The sequence below is a fragment of the Phallusia mammillata genome, chromosome 1, assembly GCF_965637545.1.
Source record: "Phallusia mammillata chromosome 1, kaPhaMamm4.hap1.1, whole genome shotgun sequence".
Lineage (NCBI taxonomy): Eukaryota > Metazoa > Chordata > Ascidiacea > Phlebobranchia > Ascidiidae > Phallusia > Phallusia mammillata.
Genome location: NC_137252.1, coordinates 28085315 through 28107902, shown reverse-complemented (window position 1 = coordinate 28107902; position 22588 = coordinate 28085315). Strand labels below are relative to the sequence as shown.

At 36.6% G+C, this 22588-nt stretch overlaps 2 long non-coding RNA genes and 2 other non-coding genes across 4 annotated transcripts; 3 read left to right on the top strand and 1 right to left on the bottom strand.

Annotated features, from left to right (window-relative positions):
* The first annotated feature begins 2201 nt into the window (after positions 1-2201).
* On the top strand, positions 2202-2275 carry Trnas-gga (transfer RNA serine (anticodon GGA)). Its single transcript has one exon. It is a non-coding gene; the product is annotated as a tRNA-Ser (tRNA).
* Positions 2276-2549: 274 nt separating this feature from the next.
* On the top strand, positions 2550-2623 carry Trnas-gga (transfer RNA serine (anticodon GGA)). The gene has a single exon. It is a non-coding gene; the product is annotated as a tRNA-Ser (tRNA).
* Positions 2624-9517: 6894 nt separating this feature from the next.
* Positions 9518-17434, bottom strand: LOC145203771 (uncharacterized). Its single transcript, XR_013853393.1, has 4 exons — positions 17331-17434; positions 17018-17092; positions 10673-10751; positions 9518-10552 (listed from the first exon to the last, which is right to left on the bottom strand). It is a non-coding gene; the product is annotated as an uncharacterized LOC145203771 (long non-coding RNA).
* LOC145203780 (uncharacterized) lies at positions 11672-19224 on the top strand. Its single transcript, XR_013853395.1, has 6 exons — positions 11672-11851; positions 13151-13318; positions 13945-14072; positions 16097-16152; positions 16704-16778; positions 17428-19224. It is a non-coding gene; the product is annotated as an uncharacterized LOC145203780 (long non-coding RNA).
* Positions 19225-22588: the final 3364 nt, after the last annotated feature.

Sequence of the window (22588 nt, the reverse complement as noted above, 5' to 3'; positions counted from 1 at the left end):
TATATTTACCAACCTCTTTGTGAGATAATCGCTGTCATCTTTTCTTTCTATCAGCAAGCTTGCCTTGTCTCAGCTGTGACTGACTTCCGATACTTGCAACTTTGGCGTCGGATTTAAAAGCCTTTATGTTTTTGTAACCCAATAGTTACACAATGAATGTTTGCCTTTGTTGTACAACTGGTGAATGTTTTACAACAACCAGTCTGGACTTGTAACAAATAGTAATCGACCTTTTGACGTTTGTGGAGGTTGAGCGCGCATGCTCGTAAATAATTGGCAGGGAGAATATTTTTTGCATGTTTTCACAATTGTACCAACGTAGGCTTTAGGTTCACTAATGCAGAAAATAACTAACAAAGGTATATTATTTAAAGTGCATATCCATAATTTGTTATTACTAAACGATATCTGTCAATAAAAAGTGACTTTAGCTTTTTATTTTGATAGATAAATAATATTGATTCATCACAGCAGTATTGGCTTAACTTGGTTGTGGTTCGCTTCACGCGTTTGGTCACCACTAGTCGGTTAACAATAAACTTGTGAACTTTGTAACCATCCTACACATCAGTAAAACTTCACCTAAACCATTCTTATATTGGTACAGCTTGATAATATTCCACCTAAAATTAAATAGGGTGTTTTAATTAGTTTATTAGCGAACCTTGAAAGTTTAACTGTAAGTTAGTTGCACTTGCGAGATATGGTTCTGTCAATATACCTCCAGGTTCCCATCGTAACAACTCGTACCGTTTTTGTTTGTTTTTGTTATTCCATCCGCCATACTTATTTATGCAACTTAGAATCAATACATACTTCATGTTATAGTGCCTAGCACCCATTTTTCCAAGTTTGACTTGCAGCGTAAAATACATGACCATAACATTTTGCCCTGTTCAGGCAAGTTTAAACTTGCGTTCGTTCGGTGTAAAGTGAGTAAAGTGTTTATGATTAATAACCGACCCTAACATTACAACGCTATTACCATCAAGTGACCGCATCAGACTTAAAGGTTACCGAAAGGTTATTTAAAACTTCATTAGCCGTTCTACACGCAAAAACAAAGATCTTCAAATCAGTATTTTCACTCACTAAAATCTGTTTAGGCCTAATTCTACTTTCTGCCTGCATTTTACTTTAAAAATGCTACACACATTTTGCAGTTTAACTGCGTCTGTCCTTTACAATTCGATTCGCTGGGTGTGACATATAAACCTGTTCCACCTGACTTTGCATGAAATATCAAATTAACAGACAATATAATTCTGGTGTTTCGTTCCTGTAATAGGGCAGTAATAGCAGTAGCAACCCCCTACCGTGACGTAGCGCTAGTTGTGTTGCATGCTTCGCGTCAGTGAGCTCTAAAGCCAAACCCGTGTACCATATTCTTAAGTTCGGCAGTGAGTAGAGTACAGTTAAGTAATTATTTTGCAATCTTATTATTTATTTGTTTGGAGATTAATCGTGACTTTTTAAGACGACTGTAAGTGTGTTTCAGCTTTTGCAGTTATCATTAAATAAGTGTATGTAACACTTTGAAAAAGAAGAAAAGGTCATCTACCACCTTGAAAAGTCACGACGTGATTTACCTCACGCCTTGGTTTACTTGTACTGTGTCGGCCGAATTCAATAACATTGATAAATGTGTAATAAAAGCACAAGCCACACACAAAAATTAATAACTTGGTATTTCTTTCGGTTCACAATAAATATGCAGACGGTTAACTATAATTAGCCTATTTGCCAAGTAAACGAAAGTTGATTACCGAAATAAATTTTCTTTGGCAGTGTTTCATGCCTTGTATCAGAAATTCAAATTAAACTTTTTTAGCAATAAGGCAGTGTTTCTAAACCTTTTATTACTCTGAGATAAACATATTCATACTGGGATCAGCCCTGAAGCGTCGATGCAGACCAGCGATCACGGCATACATATCGATAAATCATAGTACGCCAGGGAAATGCTTGGGAGACCAGCTGATTCGGTACACGCCTTTAATAGGCCTGGCGTACTATGATTTATCGATATGTATGCCGTGATCGCTGGTCTGCATCGACGCTTCAGGGCTGATCCCAGTATGAATATGTTTATCTTAGCTGATATGGTCGAACTGGTGATCCCCTACTACGAAGTTGACATGTGCAGCATACAAGGCAGGCAATGGTGATTGTGATTCGACTTTCGGCGGATTCTCCACTGAGCCTGTGTAGCTCAGTTGGTAGAGCGCGAGTCCCGGAAAGACTCCTGTCGTGGGTTCGAATCCCACCGCAGGCTAGATTTTTCTAGCCTGTGCCTTGCCACCTGGGAAATGCTTGGGAGACCAGCTGATTCGGTACACGCCTTTAATAGGCCTGGCGTACTATGATTTATCGATATGTATGCCGTGATCGCTGGTCTGCATCGACGCTTCAGGGCTGATCCCAGTATGAATATGTTTATCTTAGCTGATATGGTCGAACTGGTGATCCCCTACTACGAAGTTGACATGTGCAGCATACAAGGCAGGCAATGGTGATTGTGATTCGACTTTCGGCGGATTCTCCACTGAGCCTGTGTAGCTCAGTTGGTAGAGCGCGAATCCCGGAAAGACTCCTGTCGTGGGTTCGAATCCCACCGCAGGCTAGATTTTTCTAGCCTGTGCCTTGCCACCTGGGAAATGCTTGGGAGACCAGCTGATTCGGTACACGCCTTGGCGTATTATGTTTTATTACTCTGCGACCCACTTAGAGGTTTTCTGACACAACCCGACCCCCACTAGAATGTGTTCATGCATTTACTAACATACGTCGCATAGAAAAACCCTCAAAATTGTGGTTATGGCTCATGTCATCCAAAACGTTATGCTTGTCAAAAAGCTAAAATAACACAAATCATAAGTCACAGAAAAAGTTTTGATGATGTGGATAAAATCATCCTGAGTTGTGTTTGTCTTCGCGACACCGTTTGGGGTTTAGAAACACTGCAATAGGGGAACTTAGAAAAGTCATCTGAATAAACCAAACGTCAGAAATGTTTTTGTCTACCAAATTCTATCTATACTAAGGGTCATAAACGGATCAAGCTTCGAGTTACCTGAAACTGGCAAAAGCTTTTCTGACATTTTAAATCTTATTTTTCCGAATCCAAAACAAAAATTCGCTTCCTTATATAACGCCGCTGCCTTTTCGCGGTTACACGCGTGTTGGTGAACTTGAAGCAAACCCAAAACTAAATCCCCAAAAATCTACAAGCAACTTTTTTGAGAGTGGAATTTTAATTCATTTAATTAACAGCAAGTTTGAAGTTACACACCGAAATTACAGTCGTTTTTTTTTAAACCTTTTTGTTCAATTCTAATTGTTGTAAGATTCGGTATTGTGTGTGTAACAATTCAAACACTAAACAATTGTGTTTCTTTGTCATATTTTTACCGACTAGCCTAGCCTATAACAAAGCAACGATCCAAATGACAAATTGAACAAAAAGTTACGGGCAATTTTATCCAATAGTTTTGTGGACCAGTCCATTGTTAGTAAGGATAAAGAAAGCATCCACAACAATGAGCATTGACTTGGAGTGTGTTTCTGCTCACCGCAGACTTTTGACAGGGGTTGTTTAACAGTTGACAGCTGACAATAAATGACCAATAATTTTAATGAACTTTTTTCGTACTGAATATTCAAACTAATCACTGTGTTGACACAAGCATGTCGCAGATGAAAAAAATGGAAAGTATTTTTAAACCAACAACCGTTGAAAGTGCGTTGTAAAGAGTAAGCGTTCAACACGAAATTTTCCAACCGGCAAGTGTCACTAGAGAGTGTTTTAGAAACTGGAGTGCAGAACACAACTATCCTGTTCTGCACGACCTGTTTGCCAGTTAGAAAAACTGCTGTTTTGTGTCGAACGCACAGCGTATGACTGCGCGTGATGCCATAAATGATTTAAATACTTCGGCTGTATTTATTCGAAAAACGGTTTTGGCAGAACCCAAATCAAGCCGATATGGTGTATTTAATGTAGCTACTATGTAGCATTGTGTACCATAAGATTATAAAATAGATCACACTCGTGGTTTTGTTAGAAAATTCCAACAAGCCCTCTTTGGTATTGGACATCATTTGATAGCACGGCAATCGAATCTGTGACAGAAAACCACAGCGCGCAGTTCTGACATTTATTTAGCGAACTTGACTTCAAACAGCATAGGGAAGCAAAAGCCGTGTATTTGATTCTTTTTGTAGATTTTTTTTACAAAAACAGAGTTTTGTTGCGTCAGCAAAAACTCAAAAGAAGCACAACAAAGGAGACTGGATTCCATATTAAGGCTGTTCATGACCTTGTGAATTAAAGGTACAGCTGGAGAGTTTCTTAGAATTTTTCTTTTGAAGGATGGTAGTGGACCACTCCTTAATTTATTGATGTGGATATTAAACCTTCACTCACAAAAATATTATGATTTTTTTCACCTAAATTAGTTTTATCAATATGCTATACATTGGTCATCATTTCGTAAGCTTCATAACGCGCCTATGGATTCTAGCCGGCGTAACAGGAACCGACTGCGCCCTTCCGGCACATCAGCGAACTTGACGGATAGGGAAGTAATACATACCAAACAGGAGACTTTGTACCAACCGACATCAAACTTTGAGGTTATGCTTCGAAAAGCGTTTTTGACCAGGATGTGACCAAACCTCATGTTTTGGTATTAGCCTTGAACCCGAACCGGTTCATATTTTAGGCAGCGTTTTACTGTTTCATGTTAAATCCAATTTAAAAGTCTGTAATTGATTTAAAATTGTTATCCGCACGGTATTGGCCCTGTCCGAGTTTTGTTTTATTTGTTTTGTGTGATTTTACGTTGTTCTTGAGTTAAGAACAATTAGTCATAAACTTTTCACATTACGTTGTAAAACCTCTGAGGTTAGAGATTTTCGTAATTATTTTTATGGTAAAGCTACTAACGTAAGAACTGACAGTAGCCAGGTTTGCTGGGTGGCGGACGATAACAAAGCAACGATTAAAACGACAAAATAAGCAAAAAGTTGTTGAATTCCGTTTTGTTTCGGCCTCTCTGTTGATCGCATTCTTTATTTTCCTTGCGAGCATATGGAGCAATGGGAACACACAGCTGTAAGTAAATTACATTCACGTTAGAGTTGTATAGAGGCCTGGCCCCAACATAAAACCCAAAAGTGAAGCCTGAAACCCGAACCCTATTGTTTTGAAGCTTGAAATAGGCCTGGAAGTTAGGAAAGTGATATAGAATCCAAAGTGAGTCCCGAATTAAGCCTGATTTGTTAAAATTCAAGCCAAGGTCGACCTACAATTTATGTTAAAAAAATGGTCACTATTCAAATAAAGCCGTTTTATACATGTTTTTGGGGACAAATATTGTTACTAAATACTTTGTTTCCATTTGAGCTTGGCAAAGTGTTTCGTAAGTTGTCTTTCCAATTTCCCGACTTAGAAAACAGGTATTGAAAATTGTTTTTTTTCTTTTTTGAAAATTTTCTAACTTACCTTTCACTTTCTTGCAATCCAATGTAGGAGTTCTTGAGTTGCCAACACAAATCCTTAAGCAAATGTCATTGACGCTCTAAAACAAATGGAGTTTATTGCAGCACATATTTTGTTTTTGTACAAACTTATGTTACATTTTATGTCGAACGCCTTGCTTCATGGCTGATCCCAGTTAAAATTTATCTTCATTTTATTCCATGCAAGTAACTACCGCCATCATTTGTTTGAAAAATTAAATTGAAATGTTTATACGTTGTAGTTGTTTAGAATAACACTTACTGTGCTCCTAGGGATACGAACAGCTGCAACTCTATTTTCTACGATAACAGCTCCTTGAACTGAAAAACACCACGCTCCATTTATGTGAATTATCGTAAAAGGTTTTGCGTGCAGTTGTGGCTTTAACTTTGGCTTAGCTTGCCCCCTTATTATTGTTTTTTCAGGGGCTATGGTATACGGGCGAATTTTTAAAAGCCATTTAATACGTAGCACAATTTTTCCAATATTAGATCGTTGTTTTTATTTCTAACCAGAATGTGACATTTTGTTCTCGCTAGTAGCCTAAAATATTTTTTTCAACTTGAGGACGTAGCTTTAAACTGTTGTTATTGATTTACAGTAAACATAACTATAACTTACCAACACAGCATTGGCACAAGACCACTAAAACCGCAAGGTAACAGAAAATCAATGCACGAGTCATTTTGCACAGGTTTCTATGTTCACACTAAGAAAGGTGCCTTGGAACTTTTTTTGCGTTGCTACGAACTGAGTGTGATTTGCAAGCAACTATACTTTTTTTCCACTTCTTTAATCTGGCATTTGATATTGTAAAACCTTTTGAGGTAAAAAGGTTTTCGTCAACAATGTTTTTTTCGTTCTGTATTCGATAAATGCATAAAGCATTTTAACATTGCAACTTGGCAAAACCAGAAACATAAAAAGTGTTGTCAAGCGCAAAATATTATTCCTTTGAATCAGTGAGTGGAAGTGGTACCCGCCATTGTAAGTAGAAACCGGCAGTTGTCAGCAATCTCATTCTTTGTTGAATGGTAAAAAAAGTTCCTAAAACTTTTTAGGAAACGCTTGTTTGTCTTTCGCAATGCACCAACTACATATGCCCAACTCTATCAGGTCAACTAGCGCAGAGTACGACACTACAACACTGGGGATCGACGTTTAATAGCGGTTTCAAAACAGTGCATAATAAATGTACAAGAGCTCCTTGCTACAACATAACGCGAATCATATATCTAAATGGAACCTTGACGTATTGATATACAGTAAACACAATACAATGCGTTTATACAGAGTGTCTCTTTCCTGTGTACACTTTGCGGTCATTTAGTTGCAAAATTACTTTTTGCTACGTATTTTTTTAGTAATGGGATGTTTTTAACCTAACTGTTTGTATCGACCACAGGTGAGCACATCAGACAGCAAAACTTATAAAAAAAGTTGATGGTAAAGACATGCTAACTGTCATTTCGAAAACAAACAAAAAAGTTGTAAAGAGAATGTAAAGTTAGGTCCGACTGTCAACTGTTTTACTGACGATAACAAAGCAACGATCAAAACGACATTTGAACAACAAATTGTTGAATTCCGTTTTGTTTCGATCTTTCTGTTAGTCGCGAATTTATTTTCTCTGCAAGCAGGTTTTCAGTGCTTTTTTGCATTGGAAACAAAGAGCTGGAAGTAAAATACGCTTATGTTAGAGTTGTAATGAGGCCTGTGGCCCGAACCCAAAAAGTGCAAATAATGCACAAACCCAATAGTACAAGCCTGAAACCTGAACCCTATATTTTTAAGGTTAAATCAGGCCCGAAAGTTGGAATATGATAAGTTAGGCCAGAATTAAACCTGATATAAGTTATTAAAATGTGAATCCAAGTTCAGACCGACGTATGTTTATAATGTTAAGAAAATAGTCAATATCCCACTACAGCCATTTTACACATGTTTTTAGGATGAATATTGTTACTAAATACTTTACTACGTTACTAATGTTTTTATCTGAGTTTGGCAAAAATTTTCGTGAGTTGTTTTCCATTTTCCCAACTAAGAAACACAATTATTGAAAAATCGATTACGAAAATTTTCTAACTTGCCTTTGTCCTCCACCCCCTTGCAATTCAATGTGGGTGAACTTGCATCGCCAACACAAAACTTTGAGCAAATGTCATCGTCGCTCTGATAAAACAAATTGAGTTTGATGCAGCACATGATTTGTTTTTGTACAAGTTTTTTTTTACATGTCATGTCAAATGCCTTGATTATTTTTGTTTGTTGTAATAAAATCAGGGAGTCGAACCGCTTGTCATATGGGTCCAGGTTCGGTTCGGGTTCACTTGGTTTTGTTTTTAAGGGTTCGGGTTCGGTTCCGGTTTTTAAAAATGTATATTTTCGGGTTCGGGTTTTGTTCCTGTTCGGCCAAATTATCCGGTCCGAACCGGTTTGCGGTTTTTAAACCGGTTCAAATTTTTATTTGTTTTAATTTCATTTTATTCATTATCTACCTGGCCTTATAAAACTCCAAAAGAATTTTGCCCGTGCACTGTTATATTTGACACGCGCTATATGTGTTATCTTTTGTAAAAACACAGGAACGATGTTTAAATTGTGTTTAATTTTAATAAAAATGGACGGCATCAGGACAGCAGGTTGTACAAATCAACTTCAACCAAGAATACATTGTTAACTGCGTCAACCAGAAGATCTTCATGGCCGGCTGTAAGCAAAAGTTTTGGACAACCAAAATATAGCCTACGTAACCCCCAGATGTCGCTAGAAACTTCTTCAATGCAAAAGCTTGAGTTTATTTCGCTTGGCTAAGGATTACACGGCCAGCGAAAGTGAATGGGCACTATTGGTTGACTTAAATTACGTTTTTTTGTAATTTTGTTAAAGTGGGGATCAATACTGGTAATGTTTCAAATATTCAGTTCAGTGAATTTATTCGTCTGATTTAGACATTCTTAAATACACAACGTTAAATTGCAAACATTGTTATTTTCGCTCAACTATGTAAAGAGAAAATATTTCAAACTTTGCAAAATTTAATATAGTGGCAACTGTAGTGTTCCGGTCCGTGGTTCTGTTTCTGGTATTTCCTTGTATGCTTTCGCTCTTGCTCATGCAGTATAATAGGGTGTGGTCCATAGAGTCCACAAAAAACACACAACCTGGACTGCATTGCTACGGATTATGAAAAAAAATAAGGGGCAAAACTTTGAATGAAAATATAACTGCGCTCAATTTACATTTTTTAAATAAAACCAATTTAGAGATTAAATTTAGTTTTAATGGGCAATTTTTGGTTGATGGATTGACTTTAGATTCGACAACGTATGGCGTGGCAAATAGTCCTGTTAACTAATAATTTAATCTAGCTATGAAATGACAAAAAACACTATCAATGCGGTATTTGTGAGCCGTTGAATCGATTGGAGGCCTGCAAAACCTAAACGTTTCTCATCACTGAACTTGCTTGTTTCTTATAACAAACGGCTAGATGTAAACAGCATAAATGCTTCCCAAGAGTCATGCAGTAACCTAGCCAAATCCAACCAAAGGTCTTTGTCCTCAAGCTGCCAAATGTGGATAATTTTTTTGTCGACTTTTTTATGTTATTACCCCCACACCCCCATAGATCTAAATTTAGATGAACGTGCTTTTACCTCCCCCCGCTTCGGACACCTTAAAAAAACGACAGGTCAACTTATGCGAACGTAAATACCAAATTCTGTGTTTGGAGAAAAAATACATTCCAAATGGTGCCCCCGGGTAAACCAAACTTCAAAAACAAGCTCTATCTATTAGATAGCTAAGAAATGTATTTGCTTTACTGACAGCAGTTTCCGGATATCAGCAGTTTTTTACCCTTGCATTTCGGACTTTGACCAACTATTTGAGTATAACATTTTGTGCTATAGCTCAATTGTTCGCATAGTAGGTTGTTCTTGGTACGTTTTTAGGTCTTCTCTTTGTCTGCATTTTAAGGTCTTGTCATAAATGCACAGTTACATCAATATGTATTTACATGAGACATCACTATTAAACCAAGACACATAAAAGCAACACAAATAAGAAAAAATGGTTTTGGACACAGAATCAAATGCTTTTAAACTATCCGCAGCTTATTACATTTGTCAAAGAATTTAGAACAAACGGCGACCAAAAAGATGCGTTTTAATGTTCAAGCAATTCTCAGTGATGCAAAGAAGAGATAGAACCCATTGTTTTGTCTCTGATTTTTAACAGTTCTAATAACAGACTGTTTGTTTTTAGGACCAAAGATTGCTGTGTTAAAATCACGATTTTACTTTGTCAAGCATAAAAAAGTTTTAAATGATTTCCACAATGGTTTTGCATGGAGATTTTGCTTCCTTAAATGGATGCTATAAGTAAAAGTAACTCAAATCGTTAGTAGTGAATTAAGAAGCAGGTAGGCCTATATGATTTTGTAGCCTACACATTGATAAAGGCTCACATAATCTTGAACTGCATAGGATACCAACATCCATAAAGTAAAAAAATGTGTCGAATGTATAATTTGTTGTTATTTAGCGAAAAACAGTGTATTTCGTGCAGTTGTGGTAAATGAATGATTTTAACGAGAAACAAAACGGACTTGCATTGAAGGTAAAGAGTCGTGAGTAAGGTAAAGTGGTGGGATTCAAGTTTTTTGTTAGTCGGTTCTATCACAAAGGTCATATTTTTCAGCCGGTTCTGTTACAAAAAGTCCTGAAAGTAACCAGTAATGCTAACCGGTTCGCTGATCTCAAAAAATTTGGTGAGACGGTTCTGTTAGAACTGAATCCCACCACTGGTTAGGTAACTATACGTTATGCATGTACACTTTTCTCAAACAATTGTAAACACATTGCGGGGATATTGTAAAGTCTCAAACGTTGGGATATATAACAGGTGTCCGTATTATCAGTAGTATTGGCGGTTCCAAGGTTCTTTTCCATTAAGCAAGAAGCAGATCACCAGTGGGTGGAACGACTCTTGGCCAAACCAGAATTCTTGGGGCGGAGAAAACTAAAGTAAAGGAATATTACGTTTTTAGTTGTTGGTTTTTAGCTGAGTAAAATGAAAAATCAATACAAAAAAGAAACCAAGCATAGGCTACACTTTCAAAATGTGATCATCTAGCTTTACCTCTGCGATCAATCCAGTTGATGTTTATAGGTTGCACATTATTTGTCGCGGCCCTATCCTCGTGGGAGTCTTCCACTATCTGAAACCAACAAAGTTGTGTCAAAATTGAAACGTGTTAAATCTAAGGCACCTTTAAAATAGGTTATATCAAATCAAGCGATTTACACAAGCATGCTTTTTCGTCTAGGCCAGTGCTCTTCAACTCTTTTTGGTTTGGTGAACCCTTAAAGTTGTTGTGACGAACTCATGCACCCTGTTTGGTTTCGACGTACATTAACGGGCAGCCACATTGTTGATAAAAAAAAAATTTTTGTTGATAGAACTTTTGCGCAAAATTTCTTTTGACGTAGATATACAAAATCCAGAGGTTCATTAATGCATCGGTTGAAACCTACAGCTTTTTTCCAATACATATCCTAAAGGCCAAATATTAATGGTTCATCAAAAGTTTGTGATGCCCCATGCCTTTTCGTACTGGTGCACCCCATGCATATTTTGGTGCAACCTAGGGTTCACCGTGCACATCGGTTGAAGAGCACTGGTCTAGGCTACTCTAGAACTGCCAACAAGATTGATTACATGAAGTCCATTTCCAAAAGTAAAAAATTCAATACAATGAAAACCAAGTACGCGGTGGACAATTTTGTGCAAAAAAATATTTATGCGCAAAAATTCGGTGATTTCTTTATGTACGGTTGACCCTAATTAGCAAATTTTATTGCTTTTTTGTTACAATTGCATTCTTTGGCGTCATTTAAGTGATTAAATTATTATAACTGTCGTTTTTTTTTAAAAAAAAAAGTTCCCTACTCCCTGTGAACTAAGTAAAACGTCTTTGCCTCAAATAGTTTTAGTTGTTGTGAAATAGAGCCTCTTTTTAGGTAAAATACGTTTGCCGTTGAATGTGTTAACCTCATCCGATCTAAAATCCACCAACTAAGGCGGAGGCGCCACCTAGAACCGGATCGAATGGTGTTTTGCAGTTTTTATGATTTTTTCTCTCTCTCACGTTAGTCATATTATCAAACTCATATAGATGTGCGTTAACGTTAGTTGTTGGTAAGTTGCTTCACCAGGGTAGGTGTTTGTCAGTTTGTTTGTTTGTTTACAAACAAGGTATGCAGAAATTCGCACAATGCACAATACTAGACTACATCAATCAGCAGTTCAGCACCATAGGTGGGCTCCTCTAAAGTACGCAATCTACGCAATCTATACGCAATCTACTAAAAAAAACTAACTAAGATGATTACGGTTAGGGCTATTAGGGTCTGGGTGAGGGTTTGTAACACAAATATCTTTACAACTTCATCTCAGATACCTTTTGGGCCTAATTTTTCTACAAGTGTAAACATGCGGTACCATACGGTGTTTAGTTACACTCTTAACACATATGTGAATATTAAGCCCAAACTGGGTATCTAAAACTAAATTGTAGTGTTATTTTTATTATAAACCCTCACCCAAACCCTATAAGCCCTAACCGCCAACATTTTTAAAAGTTGTACACGTTTTATAAGTAGATTGCATATTTTAGAGGAGCCCCCATAGGTTAGTTGTTTTTCGAAAGTTTGTTGTGTTTATCTGTTTGCATTTGCTTGTTGTTATGCATGAGGATTACGGGATGCAATTGTCCCAATACAGGACATCACTTCTTGCATCACTAATTATAAATGTCACTTCTTTAGAAAAGTATGTTTATTTGAAGAAAAAAAAAACACCCTGAAATGTGTTTGCTGAAACAAAATATTCGGCAAAATGACTAAACTAATTCTGTTGATTCTAGTTAAACACATTGCTTTGGTCGACATTTGTAAGGAATGTCTTGTTGTTAAAGCATAAAATTGCAAGTTAAATTAAAGTAAAAGAAATTCTAAAATAAATTTCGTTTTAAAATGATTTGCAAAATATAAAGTATATTACAAACTAGAGTTCCTGTCATAATCCCCTAAGAATAAAAAAAAACAATCTCCTAGAAATTTTATTACCAGTCAGAACCAAGAAGATTTTCTAGACTTTATACTACCTCTATTTGACACTATTTTGCTTCTAAAGTGCATAAAATATTGGAGGCTTTGAACTGATTTTATTTTGTTTCTGTTGTTATATGTTGTTTGTTATAGTACTATTGAATGTTTTTAGGGCTAAAATGTTAAGTTGAAAAAAAATGTTTAATTTTGGGTTGCTTGAAAATAGTTTGGGAATCATTGCCTGCAGCAAACCTGACCCAGTCTGTAGAGTGTGGCAGCTGCACGAACGATTAACATAAATTTTGCACACCAATTTTTGGGAGTCGGGCGCAGAAATTTCGCACCAAAGGCATTTATTTGTCCTGCCTTGATTTAAACAAATCTTTACACAGAGCCATGGCATATCACCTATCACGTGCCTTTTTTGCCAGGCACTAAACATGATTTTACTCCTTGCGAGCATATATTGGTACAACATCATACATAATACATTTTAGTTGTTTTGCAGGATTGCTTCGTAGGGTAATGATTTAAAAATCAGTTTATCACAGTGGAATAGTTGGACAATCTAAACTCACATAAGATTTTGGCAAGACTTAAGTCTGCTCGCAGCCCGCCGATCCATCGCTATGCAGACACCAGTTTTTAAAAACTGCCTCTATCTAACAATGTTCAGGTAATTAACACATAAATGAATTGTATATGTTGCCGCAATCACAAGACTGTCGAGGTCAACATCCAACGCCTTAAAGGTCTGGATATGGACTGGGGTCTGCGATTTGATAAGCATGGCTAAAGAGTGTGTCTGTAAATTGGCATGGGTATGGCATCACATACACATTTGCAACACTGATCACAATTAGTGTCACAATTAATTGCACTGGAACAGAATAAATTTTTTTTTTTTTGGCAAATTTTATTTATTTGTTTGTGCCATAGTAAAGATCTGGAAAGCCAGAATCGCAAAGCCAGAAATCATAAGCACTAAGCTTAACATTACATACATCCAAAAGTAAGGGGTTTTACGCTATGTGAGCCTCTTGTTACAACTTAACTGAGATTTTGGAATGCCAAATTAGCACCTAAAGAAAAACTCAACTAGCTGAGGGCAACTTACAAAAAATTAGAAAAAGGAATCATAATTCGTAACAATTGAGTTGAGTTGAGTTTATTTCGCCGATGATACAAATCGTAGCAGCACAATTGCGCTAAATATTCACCAAGCCGGAAATAGCTGCGCAGCGTTGGGACGTTATAAAGCGCGACAAAGGTTATTCATTTCCTATTTGTATACATTTACAGATGGTTTCTTAAAAACTGCATATAGATCTTTGATGAAATTGCCCCAAGAGGGCCTGTCTACATGAGAATTTGGTGGTGAAGTTTCAATCCATATTTGTTGTATGCACACAGACAACCCAACAATACCGGTAGGTGTGAAAAGGATTAGCTCTACACTAAGTAGAACTCTACAGATTAGCTGACAACCACTTCTTTGTTGAGTTTTTAACTTGCGATGGGTAATCATATTATACAGTAGAAGGGGTATATTTGGTCTGCAATGTTTGAAAACAAATAAATGTATATGGCTTGTGTTTTCGCTCATTACTTTTAAAGCAATTATCTGTGACTTTAATATGGTATGTTAGTTTTTGCCTGAAGGTGGCACATATTGTTTTTGTCCGTATTTTTTTTCTTTTTTCTGTCTAACGCTGGTTTGTAAGATGCGCGTGGTCAAGAAAGAGTGCTTTAAATTTATTCAAATTTACAGAGATATTAGTTAATAATCCAAATTTGATCCTCCTGAGGTTTGACCGATAGACACAGAGCGGGAGTGCTCAGCTTGACTCGTTGGGTAATTGGAAATCAGCTGTTTTTTGTGCAGCAATGCTGTGTCGTTTTATTGGGTTATCACACGCATTTTCAGTTTTGGCGAAGGTTTTACAAGACGTAATTTAAACACGATAAATGTACTTCGGTTTCGTTTATTTCAGGTTAAACAACGTTGATCAACATAAATGTGAAAAAATAAACTTAACTTTTTCGAACGCCGCGATAAATGGTCTTGGCCGTCGCATAACCACGGGTCACTAAAGGTCAACTTGCAGGCATTACAACACAGTTAAGAATTTTTCATCATAACTAAGGCGATTATTTTTTGACTTGTCAAAATTTGGTAGGTCCCAAGTCATTTTATGGCAGCTGTAAGTTAGGTGCAGCTCTTGCTTCGGTTTTGATTTAGATACTTCTATAACTTTCGTTTAGACGAATGTATTGAACAATTTTCATTGTGTTTAGCTGCAGTTTTTTTGGCAGTGAATTTTGTCAAGCTCATTTCCCTTTTCAGAATAAGCGAGGTATCAGCTATGCGTTCAGATTTTTGCCCTTCTGTTAGACTTTTGCACATTTTTCGCTCTAGTTAGATTAGCCTACATGTCAAAATTTTGTCAAAAACAAAAGGTTTTTAAAGTCAAAATTAGTCAAAATTTTCAATTTGTAGGTCAAAATTTGTCGTTTTTTAGGTCAAAGAATATTCGCCCTAATCATAACTTATCTTCTTTATTTTTGGCAAATTAATTCAAGAATTAGTACTTAAGTCATACATAAATTAGGCTAAACGGTATTGTTAAACACTAAGGACGGCATGCTGTTAAAAACAGTGTCAAAAGGTCATTAAACGGCCGTTTTTGAGAAACAAAGTTAAGTGAAAAACAAGTTGTAATGTATACCTTTGCAGCAAATGACTTTTTTTACATAATGTTTCATATAACAGTTCAGGCTTTCTAGGAAAATTTGTGTTTAAAAACTGAACTTGAATGAAAATATCAAGGTCAAAGCAAGAGATTAAATTGAAAGCATACACCCTGTACTTTTTTCACCAATTTTTTGTAATTATGTGACAACAATGATGCAAAAAGAATACAGACAAAAACTTTAAAAGTTAAGTTAATGCTTTGTTAAAAATTTGTCGTTAAGAATCTAAAAATAACCACAACATTTATTTACCGTAAATCCGCATAAACATGCATGTGGGGACCCATTCATTTTTGCTTGCAAAAACAATCATATATGTAGATAAAATTGTGTATAGTAAATTGGTGAATATCTTATAGAATATATAAAATGGAATTATATCAGTAAACCACTTTTCTAGTGCATTTCAAATTAAAGTTTATGCTACCAATTACACTTTTTAAATGATTTTAATGTCTACTTTTATTTTTTATGCCGACATTGTTTTTTTATACTTTTTTAGGTTAAAAAAACAACAGTTTTTTTTTTAAATCATTTTTATTTATATATATAATATAAAAAATTCTTTACATATATATAAAATCTTTCCATCAATTTTTTGGAAAGAAAAACTGCCTTATGTTGCCAACCAAAAAGTTTAATGATAAAGTTTTCAAAAGTTGTTTACCTCACTTGACCATACCACTTGTTTTTGTTATAGATGTGGCAAATATAAAGGATAAACCCACTTTGCAAACAAGCTTCGTAATGACCAAGGTAGGCAGTTATTTGACTTTCATTCAAAATTTATAGAGAATGTAATAGAAAAAATGTGAATGTAAAGCTTTTTGTTTGTTTTCTTTTTAATTGAATTAAGCCAGTGGTTCTAAATTTGTTTTGGGTCATGGATCACCAATTCAATCAAATAAATGTCATGTACCACTCCATTGTTAAGTAAGGACAAAAAAGCATCCACAACAAGCATATAGGCTTAAAATATACTTCCTTTATACTAACTTTGCTTCCTTTATACTAACAGATCTTTTTTCCTGCACAATAGTTCAAAAGGTAACTTACCTGCACAGGGCTTAAATAAGTGTCTATTTCTAAGCATTCAGCAAATATTAACCATATATAAAACATTTAGGAATAGTAGATTATGGTTTCAAATTCCAATACAACTAACTACACAAACACCTTGGCACTTAAAGGTTTGGTACCAATTACAAACAACAATATTTTTTGGTATAAACAAATTATTTTTTTTTCAGCTTTAAGATCGATCAATATAAGGTATGCCATTTTTAAAAGTTTATTTTATTTCATAGGTAGATGGGTTTTGACTCTAATGAAAGCTTGGCTTCCATTGTTAATTACATTTATGTGTTCCAAGAGTGTTTAAGGTAAGAACCTATTTACCCATGGTTTTTAATATTGCCTAATAACTAATAAATACCAACAACAGTATATAAATTGTTAATAGTTCTTTAGTATGCAACCCAGTAGAAATATGTTCCAATCTGTCAGCTTTCCCCATTTACAGAATGCAAGATTACAAGATCTTAATTCAATTTTGTGTTATTTTACTGAGAGCTGCTGATGTTTATTTTGCAAGTCAAATGCTACACAATAAAATACTGACCATTAACTGCTCTTGTTCTATTTCATTGCCTCCTTCTTTGCATCCCAAACAACTTTCCATGTGCTTCCATGCCCCCTAAACACAGTTAGTCTATTAACACAGGTGAAAACGGTCACTAAAGCTAGTTACAACATGTAAAGCTAATGGCAAAAAATTATTGTCACAGAATGTTTCTAAAATTTGTTTTAGCATGTGGCAATGCCAACCTACACCAAGCTATTAGCATCACATGTTGTGATCACTGATAAACAATAAACTGAAACTATTTTGACACAAAAACATTATTGTTTCCTAGTTACAACCAAATTTTCACCTGAACGATTTTGAGTAACCCAATGCAACAATAAGTGATCATGTTTTTCTTTTTTTTGTTTTAAATTAGTGACTGATTTCAACACGTTCGTTCATAGATTTTCGTGGTGACAAAAGGGCCAGACCAAAATTTTCCCGACCAAGGACTTCGAAATACGGCCAGATTTACCGTTTTTTGGCCGGCAATCGGCCACCTGGTTTGTGCGTGGTTCTGGTTTCACAGGGTTACTAGACAGCGCTATAATGTCGGCGTGAATGTGGCGCAACAGCGCCATATGTCGACGTAAATATAAACACATTAGCCAGACTCTCTGGCACAACATATCGGCTCTGCTTTAGCTAAGCATCGTCAGTTTTGCCACATCAAATCATTAAGCTAAGTTTTCTTTAATGTGCGATCGATAACTTTGTCTATCATTTTTACCTATATACCCTCAGTTAGAAATCCGAAATTGACATAGCGAAGCCTCTGTTTGTAAACATTATTGTTGCCCAAATTCGTTATTGGGGTGGTAGATTGACATAAAACAATAGCTACTTGCATTATGTTTCAATTTTTACGTGAGGTTGAAACTACTTTATGTACAGCTACTTTTTTACCCGATCGTTTAAAACAAACTGTACGTTTTTTTTGTTTTTCGCTTTGTTGCGCTTTCCTACTTTATGTCGCATTTTTTTACACGAGTGTTTGGCAGCAGTTACACGAGTGTGTATTGTAAAACGGAAGTTTACAAAATTTACTTTTTTTGTGAGTTTTATCTGCCAAATACCACCAACAAGTGATGGCCTTGAGGTCATTTTTGTATAACTGCACCAAATATTGCAACCTTATTTAACCTTATTATCCGAAAAGATTTCATTAACATTACAATTTGTAAACATTTTTATTTTAAGTCAGGTTCTAACTAAAATATTTACCTACCTCTGTTTTTGGCAATCCATGTTATCTTTTCTTGTATTTACCTAGCTCGCCTTCTTTGAGCCTTATCACTGACTTCGACTCCTAGGACCTTAGCCTCGGATTTAAATGTATCATGTTTTGTAACCCGATAGGGTACAGAATGAATGGCCTATGTTTGTGCAACTGTAAATGTTTTACACTACTGACAATCACTTCAACCAGCCTGGACATGTAATCCACCTGATATTTGTGGAGGTCGTGTACGCATGCTCGTAAATCAGGCAGGGAGAATTTTCAGCCTGCTGTGCAATGATACGAACATAGGGTTGATCAGCACCAGCGGTATGACAGATACTTCGTAGAAAAGCAATATCTGTCAATAGTAAGGGACCTTATCACAATATTGACTTTACGTGGGTTATGGTTTGCTTAATACCTTTAGTCACAAAATGTCGATAACTAATCAACATGTGAATTTTGTATCCATCCTACCCAAGAGTAACACCTCATTTAAACCGTTACGGCACATTCGTTTCTAAATTATGGTAGGCTACCACATGCCCGTTGAACGCGCTATTCCGATTCAGCCGATCACCAAACATTCCCATATGGAAAGGCGAAGGCTGGAAAAAACTGGGCTGCGATGGGATTTTAACCCACGACTGCAGCCTTTCTGGGACTATGCCGATTCGGTATCGCAACTTCAACAGACCTGATGTACTATGAATACACTGTTGCTGCCAGGCATAACGTATCAACAAAATTTTCAGCTCTTCTGCCGGAAGCTGAAAATTCTGCTGTACTATGATTCAGTGTATTTTCATGCACGAAAATGTACTTAGTTTGTCCACTTTCTGCCTGTATTCTTGATTTTAGTATGCTACATACATTGTGCAGTCTACGTTGCAAAACTTTTTTACTTGCAACCTCTCAAACTAGGCAAGTGCATTGTGCTGATAGCGATTTTCTAAATAAACGGTCTGTCCTTTACCTATCGCGGAGTGTAACAGGTACCTACACTGTAATCTTGACTCCTACTAATTTCACCTGTAGAAAATTCAGACCGTGTAATTAATTCGTTTACAAAAAAATTCTCTTTGTTGGGTTGAATTTTGTTCTCTCGATGAAAGAAAACATGCGACACAATTGCACTGAACCATTACTAGTCTGGTCTTTCTGGAAATAGCTGCACCAGAGTTGTAAGACGGACAGGGCTTTTCGGGCCGGCTGCTGGCTTAGGTAACTTAAAAAAAGGGGTTTATTTCGGGCCTGTCTTTACACTTTGTCTCCGTATTTGAATATTTTTTTGAATAAATTTGGCTAGCTAAGTAGCCAGTTGCTAAGACCAATTGTTTATTGTGTTTGTAATTTCGGTCTTTCACGAGGTTTCAATGTAGGCCTTTTAATCAAACTTTCAGACCTAAACAAGTTTCTCAAAAACTATTCGGGTAGGACAGGCCCGTTTAAAACTCTGAGCTACGCAACGTATAAAAGTTGCACAAAACAAGGTAGGGCAAAATTGGTGGATCATGATTAACGCGGCCCAGAGTTGTAAGAGGGCCCTAAACTGAGAGCAAAGGCCCGACCAGAGCCCAAATCGATTTAAGAAGCCGTTTTAATGTCAGTACAGTAACGCAGAAAACCAGCAAAATTGTCATACCCTTTAAACCAGTGCTTCCCAACCTTTTCCAGCTCGCGGCCCTCTCAAAAATTTTGTTTTTTTGGCGGACCACCGTATAATATTGCGAGAAAACCACAATAAAAAAAACTATCCATTTTGTAGCTACGCAAAGACCAAATAAAGTCAACAAAGAGAGTTCCAGCATCAAGATTTTACAACTAGTTCAAGTACTGTTGTGACGCGACAATCGCAGTTTGTTTGTGTAATAAAGCTTTGTTTAACGTGAAATCTTATGCGTCATGCGGCTTTCATAGTGAGTAGTATCATACTTTTGAGGAAAGTGGTTAAATTTGAAAGTACGTTCACACAAACTGTGTAACTTTTTTTAACCTCTATATTGGTATGGTAGTAGTTTGAAAAGCTTCGCGGCCCACCAGAAAGAACGTCGCGGACCACCAGTGGGCCGCGGTCCACCGGTTGGGAAGCGCTGCTTTAAACTGTTTGTCAAGTAGCGAAGATTGATTACCGAAAAAATATAAATCACATCAAGCCTGACGTTTTACCTAAAACCGCCAAATGCTTTCCTAACATCAACCTTTTTTCACTGCGGCCGGATAAGTTTAATAATAATTCGTGCGGACCGCATGGTTTGCAATGCAAACCCTCGCGCCGTCTTTCCAAACTTAGCTTTGCATGCCCTCGCGCCGTCTCTCCAAACTTAGCTCGCAAGGCGATTTTTATGGGGGCGACGAGATATGGTCCTTACAATTCCATTTAAAATCTGGTTATGTGACTTTTAAATTATATCAGAGGTGTCCAACATGTGGCACGCAGAGCATTTGAAAATGGCACACAAGCTTTTGCACATTTAGATGGTAAACATTAGGATTTATAACGCAATTAAATTTGTTTCTTTTAAATCTTCTTGGCCTTTATTCTAACTTTAGTAAAGATTATCAGTAGTAAAGTTACACAACCCACTAATTAATTTTTTCGTTTTTTGACAAAACTTTAAGCCCGTTGCAAACTATTTGTATCTTGTTTCGCATAAACAGAATTAAAGGTTTCTGAAGTATAATAAACAAGTTTACTCGCATTTGACGATATTTTTTTTTCTAACTATTTAATACGGTTCTGCATATTGGCCAACATAGACCAAACGTTGGCACGCGAGTATCTTTTAAGCAAGGATGGCAGTACGGTACGGTACGTATTGCGTTGACCGTACCTCGTATGGGCATTAATTTGGATACATTTTATGACAATATGACATGCACTTAAAGTAGAGTTGTCTAAACTCTAAACAAGCTGTCTCATTACAACCAGCTTATGAAATGAAAGGTTGATCCGTTTTCTACGATGGGCTCGTGCAGTGACAGTGTGTAATTTTCAACAGCATGTTTCTTAAAATCATTGGTGCGGAAGAGAATACAATACTAGCTAGCTTTTTCAACTAACTGGAGAATCAATTACAAATGCCGAGTTGATCTCTGTTCTTGTCATGTGCGCGTTTTGATAATACGTCTACGGTACGTGTAACCATAGGCGCCGAGTTTTATAAAAATGCAAGGTGGCGGACGTAAATTATGACGTCACTTTTTGTCACGTCACTAATGCGTGCAACCACACGAACCCACCTCAAAGCCCAAGAAACTTTCAATAGAATGTAACATTCGTTAAAATCTTTAAAAAACAATTCAGTTGAAACAATTTGCTTTAACGTTTTTTTTTTCGTTTAGCAACGTTTATAAAATGTTTCATTAAATTGTTGCTCTTGTATCACCTAAAGTCTAAACTAACCATTCATTACAGTACAATCGCATTGTACATAATTATGGCCATACACCTGTCAACAATTTGTTTGACGTCATAAACAAAGCTCTAACCAAAACACGTTGCAGTTTCCACGCGTTTTGTTGCTTTTATGCCAGCATGCTTGTTTAAGAGTTCCCAAAAAGATTTTACGATGTTTCGTACTATACCGCTACAAGCAAATCAAAATTTCCACGGTGGCCGCCACCGTACTGTACAAACCCACCCCGCCACCTCCCACTCGGCGCCTATGCGTGTAACCCTCCTTCTGCATAGTAAGCACACATTATTAAGCAGTGACGTCATAAACTTTTTTGAGCACTATTTTGATACAGGGCACTGTGATGAAACCATTTTTTAAACAACTTAAATTCAAGTTTTAGACAATTTTGATATTATCTGCAAATGGTAACGATTTAAAAATGACCGTTTAATCAACATTTAATATGCGTACCAGTACAGTGGTACGGTACGCTTTTGGTACGGTGGTACGCTCTAGTGAAGGACCGTACCGTACCCGTACTTGGCTTTCTTTGCGTACCGTACTTTTTGATGAAATTTGCTGCGTACCGTACCATCGTACCGTACCGTGCTGCCATCCTTGCTTTTAAGACCAAAATTGGCACGGCGCTGTGTTCGAGTTGGACACCCCTGAATTATATAGTTAGTCTCATCTCACTTGTATATTAGCAAATGATTTTATATCACGTTACAAGTAACAAAAGAAGGCGATTGTTTGCGCACAATTAACACTTGTAGTCTTAACTGTGACGTAACAAACTGGGCGTTGAAACCTTTGAAACTGGGTAATATCAATTCTACAAATCGTGACAGGAAAACTTTCGTAAGTGGTTTTTGTATACAAGTTTATCATTACGATTTGGCAAACCAAAAAATGTAGTCGCGGGCCGGACAAAATGTTCTC